At 44.4% G+C, this 13,662-nt stretch overlaps 1 protein-coding gene and 1 pseudogene across 1 annotated transcript in view; both read left to right on the forward strand.

Moving 5' to 3' along the window:
* Stpg4 (sperm-tail PG-rich repeat containing 4) overlaps positions 1 to 13,662 on the forward strand; it is a 60,496-nt gene that overhangs the window by 41,259 nt on the left and 5,575 nt on the right. The gene's annotated exons all lie outside the window — the stretch shown is intronic.
* LOC115068440 lies at positions 8,094 to 8,211 on the forward strand (annotated as a pseudogene).

Consider the following 13,662-nt stretch of genomic DNA (forward strand, 5'->3'; position numbering starts at 1 on the left):
GTAAAAAGGCCAGCCTGGTCTACATAGCAAGTTCTAGGCTAGCTGGGGCTAAAGAGAGACACTGTGTGAAAAAACAGAACATCAACAACAACAAAAAACTCAAAACAAGAAATGCATTTGACCCCTTGAAAAGTTTGCTTTTCCTCTACCACCTTCAGCCCTGTCTCCTCCTCTGACCATGTAGACCAGTATTTATAGAATTCTAGCATTTCCTGACTTGGATCCAGCCTATCTCAGCCTCCTTCTGAGTTCACAGATAAGCCTCCAGCCTTCCTCCATACCACCTCCACAGCAGGAGTCTATCCCCCTCTCTGGGACTTGGTTATCCTTTTAGGGCAGTGTATTCCTACCTGACATACTCCAGACTTGGTGGGAATCATTCTTAGCATTTGTATAGTAGTTTCAGCTTACAATACTTTTGTTTTGTTTTATGTGTATGAGTGTTATGCCTGCATGTAGGGAAGTGCACCCGTGTTGTGCAATGCCTGCAGAGGACAGAGAGGCTGTCAGAACCCCTGGGACTGGAGTTACAGACAGTTGTTAGCTGCCATGTGGGTGCTGGGATTTGAACCCAGGTCTTCTGCAAGAACAGTCAATGTTCTTAACTGCTGAGCCATCTCTCTAGCCCCTCAGTTTACAGTATTTACTGCTTATGTTTTTGCATGCATAAATTTGGGGAGTTGACGAGATGGCTCAGCAGATACATACCTGTCACCAAACATGATGATCTGAGTTTGAGCCTGGGTACCCACATGGTGGAAGAAAAGAACTGAGTCCTGAAAATTGCCCTCTGACAGACACACACACACACACACACACACACACACACACACACTGAATAAAATGTAATAAAAAATACACATTTGGGACCACACCTTTATTTCCAACCCTTTCTTCAGTATCATCATCTGAAAGTTGCCTATGCCTAAGAGAAATAGGGATGAACTATGTATTAGTTTCCTTCCTGCTTCTGTGACAAAACACTGACCGCAAGCAATGTAGGGGAGGAAAGGGTTTGTTTGGCTTACACTTCCAAGTCACAGTCCATCATTGAGGGACGTCAACTCAGGAACCTGAAGCAGAAACCATGGAGGAACACTGCTTGCTGTCTCGCTCTGCCATATGCACAGGCTCATGCTTAGCTAGCTTTCTTATACATCCCAGGGCCACCTGCTCAGGAAATGGCATTGCTCACAGTGGGCTAGGCCCTCCTATTTCAAGACAGTCCTTCGAAGACATATCCATAGACCAACCTGATAAAGAAAGATGATTGCTCAATTGAGACTCTTTTTCAGGTGATTCTAGGCTGTGTCAAGTTGACAATTAATGCTAACTAAGAGACCTTTTTTTCCTCCTTTTCGGATGCAGGGTCTTTTACTGCATAGCTCTAGCAGACCTACTACTTGTTATGTAGCCAGGCTGGTCTCAAACTCTTGGCAAATCCTGGTGTCTTGAGTGCTGAGATAACAGGAATGCATTACCACACTGGCTTGAGCTCTACCTAGGTTCCCTTGAACTTACAATCATGAAGAATAAGAGCTTAGAACTAAGTTCTGTTACTTCTGACATTGAGCAGCTGAGTCCTGACTGGCTCTGGCTCCCATGCAAGGGTGCTAAGTCACTAGGTCTAACCTTTCTGAGCCTCGCTTTCTTACTTGGAAAGTGGAGGGAATAGCACCTCCTCTACCAGGCTGTTGTGAAGGTGAAATGAGAGCAGGTGTATGAGGAAACTCTTCCAGCGAGGGAGTCTCTGGGTGGGCATTGGGGAGTCTGTCTGCTGGAGTAGGTTGGAGAAGGCTAGAGAGGAGCCACCACCTGTCTTCAGAAGAGAAGGCTTCATAGTGACAGACTGGCAGAGACTGGAAATACATGGTGACATTCAAGTATTTACATCTGCCATCCAATTGTAAATACCTTTCTCAATGTTAATAATACACATGTGAAAAGAGTAACTACTGGGAAAGCTGAATGTCTGGTCTCACTGTCTTTTTTTGACAGGAGCCTATGCAGGTACCTATTAGTGTACACCTTGTGTGTTTTGGTGCCATGGTCTCTTACCTGAGATAGGGAATGTATATACTTTCTGGAGAGAGATGATGTCATAAAAGTGGGTTTAGCAAATTCAAGTTGGTTACTGTAGAGTAAGATTTAACCATATACCTCATATTAAAATTTTGTTATATAGTTAATTTTTCTCATATATTTATGTAATTTCATTTATCTTAAATTTTTTAAAGAAAATACCAACATGTTATAATACAGTCATCCCATGGTATCCATGGTGGTGCACACCTTTAATCCCAGCACTTGGGAGGCAGAGACAGGTGGATCTCTGTGTGTTCAAGGCCAGCCCGGTCTACATAGTGAGTTCCAGGCCAGCTGGGGCCACAGGGAGACCCTGTCTCAAAAAGACCAAAAAAAAAAAAAAATAGCACAGTATTTGCATACAACCCTATGACATCTTGTACTGGGAATCATCTTCAGATTATTTATAATCCTGAACATAATGTTGATGCTGCTTAAGTAATTACTATACTGTATTGCTTAGGAAATAATGAAAAAAAAGTCTACATGTTCAGTATAGACACATTTAAAACAAGATTTTTTTTCAAATCCTTGATTGGTTGAATCTGTGGATGTGGACTCTGTAGAAATAGAACAATGGAAGAGAAGAAAATAATTAAAATCAAACGTCAGTATGGGGGTACCCGAATCCATCCTCTAATACTGTCTCTGTTTGACTGCCCCGTGGCCTTTCTCTTCCCCAGTTCCTACCTACATCCCACTTTCTCCAGGTGTAGCTCCAGAGTCCTGTTCCATTGAGTGTTCTCTGCCCTGCATCCCCACCCCACCTCCATGGCCTTTCCCTGTGAACTTCTCAGAAGCCCTTCTGTTGGGTATCACTCATCTTAATTCTTTTCTTTTTGTCTTTTTCCATTTTCATGTGTATGTCTGTGTGTTGTGCATGTGTGTATGCGTGTTTGCATGTGTATGTGCAGGGGAAGGTTCACCGCTGATGTCAGGAATCCTCGATCACTTTTCCACCTTATCCATTGAGGCAGGGTTTCTCAGTCTAACCCAGAGCTCACATCTATGGTGAGTCTCGCTAGCCAGCTTGCTCTGGGGGGTCCCCTGTCTCTGCCTTATGAAGTTGGAATTATAGGTAGGTTGTCACACCTCCCTGAATTTACTCAGGATCTGGAGATTCGAGCTCTGGTCATCATGTGCTTGCATGGCAAGTGTTTTAACCACTGAGCCATCACCCTAGCCCGTATATTTAATTATTTTCTGCTATAGCTTGCTTTGTGGTTTTTCTTTAATTCTCAAATTGTTACTTTGAATTCTTGTTCTCACAATTAGACTGAAACACCCTGAAGTCAATGCATCTATGCTGAATGTTTCTAACATCTGACAAAATCCATGACATAACTCCTTGCACAGCAGGCTACAGTGAACATGTGTGGATCTGAGTAGTAAGCTTTGTTTTGCTGGGATTTGACCTATTCAAATCTTGACTGCTCTGGGGCAGTTTATGGATCAGAAAGCTGAATGGAAGAGAATTCCTTCTGTTAACTTATGTACAGACTGAGCTGGCCCCAAGCACCAATAGTCATCTGTTCTTCAGTCTTTTCTACTAACTAGATTGGCACAGGCCAGTTACCACTTATTATTTTATGTTTGCAATGTAGCAATTGTCCCAGCAGAGTTCAAATGAGTAAGATGCCCCTTCTAGGCTTTTCCTCAAGGCCCTGTCCCTTTTGACCTGCCTTGACCTTCCCTGTCAACTGCTTCCTGTGCCAGCTCAGCCTATGGCTACCTTCCCTTGCAAACCTCTCCTCGTCATTCTGTCCCAGCTCAGATGTAGTTTCTCAGCAGGTTTCTTGGGGCCCCTGGGACCATATCAGTGTACTGGCTTACAGCATATCCATCCCTTTGGGCAACATTCTATGCATTTGTGTGTGTGTGTATATATATATATATTCTCTCATAAGGTATTCATTCTCCCCTAAAATGTAAGCCCACAAAAGTAAGAAATGTATACCTTTCTGCACCAGCAACAGTGGTCTTAAATAGTAATATTATAAAGAAGATAACAATTTCTATACAGTAAAGGACTCTCCGGCAAGCAACTTAGCCCCTCCTCTCTGCAGCTCTGCTGAGCATGACTTCTGTTTTCATAGTCACAGGGAACAGAGGACATGGGGACAGTGGGCAGGAAGGAGGAAAGGAAAGAAGGAGTTTGTCCTCTCCTTAAGGAGGCTTCTTGAAATGGACCATCTCTGCTGCCTCCCATACATCAGCCTGAAATTATTCTCTGGCTGCACCTGGATGCCAGGGAGAGGTCAGAAGATTGAACTTTATGTTGGGTAGGCATGTGCTCAATACAAAATTGTTCTAATACCTGAAAATAGGATCTTGGAGGCAGTGTTTCCAGCATATTCCTAGCTTTTAGCCCATTGCCTAAAACATTGCATGCTGGTTGAATGAAGAAGTGAGAGGAACATGCCGTAACAAAGTACCACAAACTGGATATTTGTCATACCCAGTGCAACAGATTTGAGAGGTCCCGATCAAGGTGTTACCTCAGTGGTTTCTTATGAGTGTGGTAAAGGACTCTTTCTTTTCTCCTCGCTTGTTTGCTGGAATTTTTTTGACATTCCTTGAATGATAGATCTTTCCCCCTCATTTTGTCTTCATATGGTGTTTTCCCTGTGTGTGTCTCTGGATACAAATGTATCCTTTTTAACAAAGGGGATGCCGGCCATATTGGACATGGACTCATCTCAACTAATCGGACCCTATTTCCAAGGAAGGTCATAGTCTGAAGTCCAGGGAATTCAGAATTCACAGGACTTACAATTGGGGGGTATAGGTGGAGATACCGTGCACCATTCAACACAATCACAATCAATCACAAGAATAATTCATTAGATATGTAAGTTCAGGGGTGGAGACATAACTCAAAACATAACTTGGGCAATGTCCTCTGCTGTCATATAGGCTCTAGGCACCAGGTGCACTGCCCTGGCTCTGCCAGGATGATATTTGCCATCATTCCCGAGCAGCCTTGGTAGATCAGGCCACCCCATCCTCTTAGCCCTGGAACAGCAGAGGGAGATGAGGGCTTATCAAAAGCTTTCCATTTTACAGTGCTATTGAGCTTTAAAAGCTAGAACCAGGCTGGGCATGGTAGTGCATACCTTTAATCCCAGCACTTGGGAGGCAGAGGCAGGCAGGTATCTGAGAGATCGAGACTAGCCTGGTCTACATAGTGAGTTCCAGGCCAGCTGGGGCTACAGGAAGACTTTGTCTTAAACCCACACCCCCCCCACCAAAAAAAAGAAAAAAAAGCTAGAACCAAATAAGTCTGAGCACCCCAGAAAGTCCACAGGGCCCTTGTACTGTGTCTTTGATAGCAAGATGACAGCTCCTGTCCTTGTATAATCCTGAAGCCTGCTTAACAGCCCAGGTACACCAGGGCCTGACTTGGAATCTCAATGCCTAATATCTAGCTCAGCCCTTTCTCAGCACCCACAGTGGGGCTTCATTCATTCTTTCCTGATGTTTCTGTTTGGTTCTGCCCATGTAAGCTCCTCTGAGGTCCAGATCATACTTTATTCATCTATGTAATTCCTGGAGCTCTAGTTGGTAAAAGTCATTCTCAGTAGAAACCAACTGAATAAAACTTTTCAAAGGGAAAAGAATGACACCATCATCATGAGGAGCCTCACCCCAGACAGAGGGGTGGGCACTGTGAAAAGTGCCTGTGATTTCTGCTGGCCTCAAGTTCTAGGAATCTAGCCTCCCCGGTGCCAAATGTTGATAGCCTCTGAACTTTGGGAAACTCAGAGGTCCTGAAGCATGGCTCTGGTAAAAACACGATTCAACAATCAATCTGTTTGGCTGTATGAGAGATGCTGACTGCTGCTGAAGTCACATGCCACCATTCCTGGACATATTGTACACTATAGGAGGCCAAAGCTGTGATTCACATTTGGTGATCCAGCAATCTGGTGATCCTCAGTACATGAGGTAAGAGAGCAGCAAGCTCAGCTTCAAAGAAGGGTAGGACACAGTGCAGATGTCCTGATTACTTAAACACCTTCTCATTGAACTAAGTCCAGAAATGGCACACCTCAAGCCATCTGTCCACCCTTGCTGTCCTTGGGTTGAGTGGGCAGGGGACCTGCTGTAGTATTTTCTTGGATATTTCAGGACCCTGGAGTGACTGGTCTTATCTGACACAGTCATGCCTTTCCATGGCATTCCTGTAGCTTTTGGAATATGTTTTTGGGTCTTTATCTACTTCCCTAATGTTATCTAAGATTCCATCTGCCATGTATGGCAGTAATTTCTTCCTGGTCTATGTGATTTAGAAGCAGGGCAGCTGCTGGATGGTGCAGGAACACATCAGTGCTTTATCAGGCTTGATATTCAGAGTTTCAAAGGGCTTATGACTTGTTAACTCAGAAAGGAGAGTCATCAGGCTGGGAAGGGGGAAGGGAACAGGATACGGTGTTTCTGCTCATGCTACAGGAAGGCCCTAGATGTAGAATGGATGTGGCGCTCAGCATTGTCTTTGACCTGATACCCACCTGCTTGAGAGTCTTCACCATCAGAGCCAGAAAAAGAAGAGGCTGCAGAAACAATCTCTGCCAGATTCCTATGGCTTTTACTTGTTTATGGTCCCTCAATATGGATGCAGGCAGAGTTGATGCTAAACAGGGATCTTCTCCCTAATGGCGACCTCTGTCACATGTGTGCATCAGCTTGAGACACCAGCACTTTCATCTCTACTGTGATTTGTTAAATGAGGGGATGCATCCATCATCCATCTCTTGATTATCAGACTTGTGCCTGGCTGTTAATAACACACTGCTCTTGGGGCACAATAACTGAGAACGACAGCCTTAATTGCATTGCTCTTGTACCCACCAACTAAATGGTAGCCTTGTTCTTAAATCCCGAGAGGGTCCATGGTCTGGGCCTTTGTTCTTCCAAATTCCCTGGACTTACCTGCAGTAAGTCTTACCAAATACCAGGATCTATTCCAGCCATATTTGTGTTCTGACTTTGTGTTAACTTAGTGTGCAGGATTTGCTTTAGTGTCAACTTGACACACCTGGGTTGAAGGAGCCTCAATTGGGGAATTGCCTCTATTGGACTGGCCTGTGGCCATGTCTATGGGGAATCTTCTTGATGAGTGATGTGGGAGAGCCCAGCCCACTGTGGGTGGTGCCACCCCTGGGCAAGTGGGCCTGTGTTGCATAAGAAAGCAGGCTGAGCAGGGGCCAGGGAGCAAGTCAGTAAGCAGCGATCCTCCATGGGCTGTGCTCCAGCTCCTGCCTCCAGGTTCCTACCCTGAGTTCCTACCTTGGGCTCCCTGATGAACTGTGACTTGGGAGATGTAAGCCAAATAAAACCCTTTCCTCCCCAAGTTGGTACTGGTCAGAGTGTTTTGTCACAGCAATGAAGAAACAAACCAGAACACTTAGCATTTACTTTTGTTCCCTTTTTTCTTGTGCCCAATTTCCACATTCACTTATTTTATTCTAGCTATATTTTTCATATTTTAAGAGCATTCATGCGCATTACAGAAAAATGATAAAATATAGATCATCAAGAAAAAAGTTTCTTTATGAGTCAGGTTGCCACCACCTGGAGAAAATAACTGTGTGAGCACAACCCGGATAACTCATTCCAAGTTTCATTTGGCACTATTTTTGCTATATTCTTCATGATTTGCTTTTGCTTCTTGAGACAGGGTCTCACTATGTAACCTAAACTGGCCTAGAACTCATAGCAATCCTCTTGTCTGAGCCTCCCAGTGCTGGGAATACAGGGGTACGCCATCATGCCCAGCCCATGTACCTGTGTTTGTTTTGAGACAGGGTCTCACCATTGTAGCCCTTGCTGGCCTATAACTTTCTGTGTATACCAGGCTGGTCTCAAACTCACAGAGATCTGCCTGCCTCTGCCCCCTGAGTCCTAGGACTAAAAGTGTGTGCCACTATGCCCAGCCTCCATTTTTAAGGCTTATATTGTTCATTTACTGAGTTGGAATTGTTTTGTGTCTGTAAAAACTATTTTACATAATTTCTAGGCCTTTGGCTAAGATCAAGTGTAGTATCTGTTTTTATCAGTTTAATATCTGGTATGTTCTCTGCTGGGTAGTGTCAGTTGTTAACTGAATGGCTTTCTACAGCATTCCTGTGGCTTTTCGAATATGTTTTTGGGCCTGTATCCACTTTTCTAATGTTACCTCTCAAAGATTCCATCTGCCACATGTGGCAGTAATTTCTTCCTGTTCTCTGCCTTAGCCACTGTAATTCAGACAACCAAGCCCATGCAGAGCAGCTGCTGAATGGCACAGGAACACATCAGTGCATTATCAGGCTTGATACTCAGAGTTCCAAAGGACTTATGATTTGGTAACTCAGAAAGAAAAGCCAATTGGGATTAGGGGAAAAGAGGGAGGATGAAGTGTTGCTGTTCATGCTGCAGATGGGGTCCTAAGTAGAGAACAGATGTGGTGCTCAGCATCATTTTTGGCCTGGTATCCACCCACTTGAGAGTTCACCATCAGGACCAGAAAAAAGAAAAGGTTGCAAAAACAATCTCTGCCAGATTCCCATGGTTTTTTACTTCTTTGTGGTCTCTCAATATGGATGCAGGCAGAGTTGATACTAAACAGGGATCTTCTCCCGAATGGCAACCTTGGTCTTGACATACCTGGGAAGAAGGAATCTCAATTAAGGCATTACTTCCATCTGAAGGGCCTGTGGCCATGTCTTTGAGACTTCTTAATTGTTAATTTATGTGGAAGGGCTGGGCCATTGTGGGCAGGTGGTCCTGGGCTGTATAAGAAAGCAGGCTGAGCACAGGCTGAAGAGCAAGTCAGTAAGTAGCATTCCTCCATGGTCTTTACTTCAGTTCCCACTTAAAAATTTCTTTTGGAGCTCCTGCCCTGGCCTCCCTTGATGAAAGACTGTACTGTAAGCTGAAATAAATCCTTTTCTCCCCCAGTTGGTTTGATTAGTGTTTTATTACCTCGATTGAAAAAGCAAATTAGGACAGAAGTTGGTACTCCCCCAGTTGGTGGGGTAGTGCTGTGACAGACATAACCATGTTGTTTTTTGCAAGGATTGTAGAAGCATTTGGAACTTTGGCCTGGAAAAGCCATTGAGTGTTCAGAACTTAATGAGCTGCTGCTGTGGAGCTTGGACTAATTATGTAGAAAGAAATGGATAATGGAGGCCTGGCTTGTGAAGGCTCATAGAAAAGCAAAACAAATCTTTTAGGGCTGTTTCTGTGATATATTTGAATTAAGAATCTGTGGAAGTGTAACTTTTTTTTTAATTGGGACAATTGATGCTAGTTAGCTGGGGCTGAAAAATCAGCTCCGGTTAATAAGAGACCAGCATCATCGAGGTGAAATCTTCTGGGAGATGTTTCCTTCGGTCAACACACAGAAGCTGCGATCCAGAGGGTGCCAAAGCTGCATCTCAAGCTGGAAGCAGAACTTGGCATCACCCACAATGACCTGAGCCCCCCCATACCAATTAGCAATTAAGAAAATGTCTCACAAAAATGGTCACCGGCCCATGGAGGTAATGCTTGAATTGAGGGTCCCCCTTTTTGGGTGTGTCAAGACAGAGATCACCATTAGGGAGATCCCTGTTTAACATCAACTCTGCCTAAATCCACATTGAATCTCCCATGTGGTACTGGTTTTGGCGACATGAAAGCTGAAGAATTGAAGGAGTCAGAAAGAGAATCTGAGTCTTGGCACCATGTGAGGCCAGGAGAGGCCATTGGTAAAAGTAGCAGTTACAATGGAGACCCCAGCGTTTTGGAAATGCAAGGACTGTGGGATGACCACCAAGAACAGCAGCAGGTGTGAATAGAGCTGGCCTAAGCCTAAGAGACAAGCTGTATGTGCTGTGGATGGCAGAAGTGGAGAAGTGGCACTGACCAAACTCTTTGAAGCCAAAAGATCATGATTGAGTCCCAGATGTCTGACATTGAACTACGCCTACTGTTGGACTTTGGTTTTGCTTAAATGTAATGAGTTCCTTTCTTTTGAGGTAAGAAAGTATTTAACTTGGGGCTAGAGAGATGGCTTAGCAGTTAAGAGTACTAGGTGCTCTTGAAGAACACCCAGGTTCAGTTTCCAGGACCTACATGGTGGCTCCCAACTACCTGTGACTCCAGTTCCTGGGGATCTGATATCCTCTTCTGGCCTCTTCAGGCACTAGGCATGCACATGATGCACAGATATACATGCAGGGAAAACATTCAAACACATAAAGTAGAACTAAATAAATCTTTAAAAAAGTAAAAAGACTATTTTGAGGAGACACTGAGATTTTAAAGTATTGGAATCTTTAAGGACTGTGGAGCTTTTAAAGTTGTGATATTACTATTAAGATGAGATCTTGGGAACAAGAAATGGAAAGGTTATGGTTTCAATAGCAATGTGGTTGTGTTTGTGTGTCAAATTGATAAGGGGTAATTGTGCTGGATAGTTTCAGTTGTCACACTTGGGAAGAGGGAACCCCAGTTGAGACATTTCCTCTTTCAGCTTGGCTTGTAGCCATGTCTGTGATGCTTTTTTTTTTTTTTTTTTTGTCTTTTTGAGACAGGGTCTCCCTGTAGCCCCAGCTGTCCTGAAACTCGCTATGTAAAACAGGCTGGCCTCTGATTAAAGGCGTGTGCCACCATGCCCAGCTCATGATGCATTTTCTTAATTGTTAATTAATGTGGGAGGGCTTAGCCCACTGTGAGTGGTGCCAACCCTGGATGGGTAGTCCTGGGTTGTATAAGAAAGCAGACTAAACACAGGACAGAGGAACAAGTCTTGTCCCTCTTGGTCTGTGCTTCAGTTCCTGGCTCCAGGTTCCTGCTTGAGCTCCTGCCCTGACTTCCCTTGATGAAGGACTGTACTGTAAGCCTAAACAAATCCTTTCCTCTCCAGGTTGGTTTTGGTTAGTGTTTTATCACAGCAACAGAAAATCAAACTCAGACAGCCTCTATCAAAGGACAATAAATGGGTTTTTAGAACTGGGAGAGGGATCCAGAGCTTTGCTCTATCCACTGCATTACATCCACCTGGTGTTTCTGTGCTTTCAGGAACAGTGCACTCCTTTGGGGGACTTTAGAACTCTTGTATACCAAGCATGGTGATGTTCACCTTTAATCTCAGCACTTGGGAAACAGTCTGGGGGGCAGAGTCTGAGGTCAGTCTACATAGTGAGTCCTAGTCAGGGCTACATAGTGAGACTCTGTCTTGAAAAAACAAACAAACAAACAAACAAAAAACCCAGATGACTAAATGAATAGTTATTTAACCAGGAACACTTCACTGGTCACTTAGTTCATTTTCATTTCCTTTTTTTTTTTTCCCTTTTTGAATATCTAAATATCTGTGAATTTCTGTGGCTAGGTATTTACATAATTCACATTGTTTCTTGAGATGAATACCTGTAAATGGAATGGCAGGATCAAAAGAATAAATACAGATTGCTTTTCTTTTAAAAAAGATATATATAATATATATTTGGGGGGAGTGGTTTGAGACAGGGTCTCCCTGTAACCCTAGTTGACCTGGAGCTCACTATGTAGACCAGGCTGGCCTCTGTCTCACAGAGATCCTCCTGCCTCTGCCTCCTGAGTGCTGGGATAAAGGCATGTGCCATCATGGCTGGATATTTATATATGTTTTTAATTATGTGTATATGTGTGGGTACATGCACATGTGAGTGCAGGTGCATTCGGAATTCAGAAGAGGATGTCAATAGAGAGCCAAACTCCAATCCTCTACAGTGCTCTTAACTGCTGAATCATCTCTCCACCTTCTAGGTATTGTTTTTAACTTCATATTATGAAAACTTTTAAATAGACATAATTTATGGGATGTAAGCCAATGGTAGAGTATTTGCCTAGTCACAGGGCACTGGATTTGGTTCCCAGCACCACAAAAACCAAACTCAAAGGACATATATCTTTAGACATATAAGATGGAATAGTACAGTGAATCTTTCTCTTCCCACTTAACAATGATCAGCTTCTAAACATTTGTCCCATTTCTTCTCCTACTGGTTCTCTCCCTCAGTTTCTGCATTGTTTAGAAGCAGAGCCAAGACACTCTGCCAGAAAGAATCAATTCTGGTTTTTATCCTGCCCCACTTGAGGTACTGTGCACTGGCTATTAGAAAATGGGAGAGGAAAAAAGGTGACTTAATAGAAAAAATGGAGAAAGGGTAACATCATGTCAACATTAACCAGAGTGGCATTTGGGCTGTCCTCATGTTCCCTGACAGTCACATCTAGGCTCAGGACTAGCCACATGTACCCTAGATTCCTGCACCCCCTCTAACCACTCTTTTTGCATCTCTTTTTTCCTCCTTCTGGACTGGCATGCACATTTTTTAAAAAAAATATGTATTTTATTTTTATTTTTTTGAGACAGGGTTTCACTATGTAACCCTGGTGGCCTGGGATTTGCTACCAGGCTGGCCTCAAACTCAAACAGATTCCTCTGCCTCTGCCTCCTGAGTGCTGGAATTAAAGGCACATGCCACCACACCCAGCTTATTTTTAAGTTATGTGTATATGCATGTGTCTGTGTGTGGTCTTGTGTAATTGCGTGCAGCACCTCTGGAATCCAGAAAAGGGTGTCAGGACCCCAGGAGGTGGGGTTACAGGCAGTTGTGAACCACCTGATGTGAGTGCTGGGAACCAAACTCAGGTCCTCTGCAAGAGCACTATGCACTCTTTTTTTTTTTTGAGACAGGGTCTCCCTGTAGCCCCAGCTGTCCTGGAACTCACTATGTAGACCAGGTTGGCCTTGAACTCACAGAGATCCGCCTGCCTCTGCCTACCAAGTGCTGGGATTAAAGGCGTGCACCACCACGCCCAGCGCACTATGCACTCTTAACTGAGCCATCCCTCCTGCCTGTGACATGAACATTTCAAAGCCATCTCAGCTCTGGCCAGACTGCATTGCAGAAGTTTGATTAAACTACACCTCTGCCCCCATCACTTCTCAGTGCTGGTGTCTGTTAAATCCTTGGGTTCCTTCCTTCCTTCCTCCCTCCTTCCTTCCTCCTTCCTCCTTCCTTCCTTCCTCCTTCCTTCCTTCCTTCCTTCCTTCCCTCCTTCCTTCCTTCCTCCCTCCTTCCTTCCTTCAAGGTCTCATGTAACCCAGGCTAGTCTCAAACACATATGCAGAGGATAACCTTGAACTTCTGATCCTGCCTCTATTTCCTGAGTGTTGGGATTACAAGTATGTACTTCCTTCCTTCCTCCCTTCCTTCCTCCTTCCTTCCTTCCTTCCTTCTCTCCTTCCTCCCTTCCTTCCTCCCTCCCTCCCTCTTTCCTTCCTTCCTTCCTTCCCTCCTTCCCTCCTTCCTTCCTTCCTTCTCTCCTTCCTTCCTCCTTCCCCTCCTTTCCTCCTTCCCTCCTTCCTTCCCTCCTTCCCCCCTTCCCCCCCTTCTTCCCTTCCTCCCTTGCCCCCCTTTTCCCCTCCTTCCTTCTCTCCTTCCTCCCTTCCTTCCTCCCTCCCTCCCTCCCTCCCTCTTTCCTTCCTTCCTTCCTTCTCTCCTCCCTCCTTCCTTCTTTACTTTCCCTTTCCGTCTCTCTCTTTTTCTCCCTCTCTCT

The sequence above is a fragment of the Nannospalax galili genome, unplaced genomic scaffold (genome assembly GCF_000622305.1).
Source record: "Nannospalax galili isolate Female #2095 unplaced genomic scaffold, S.galili_v1.0 scaffold286, whole genome shotgun sequence".
Classification (NCBI taxonomy): Eukaryota; Metazoa; Chordata; class Mammalia; order Rodentia; family Spalacidae; genus Nannospalax; species Nannospalax galili.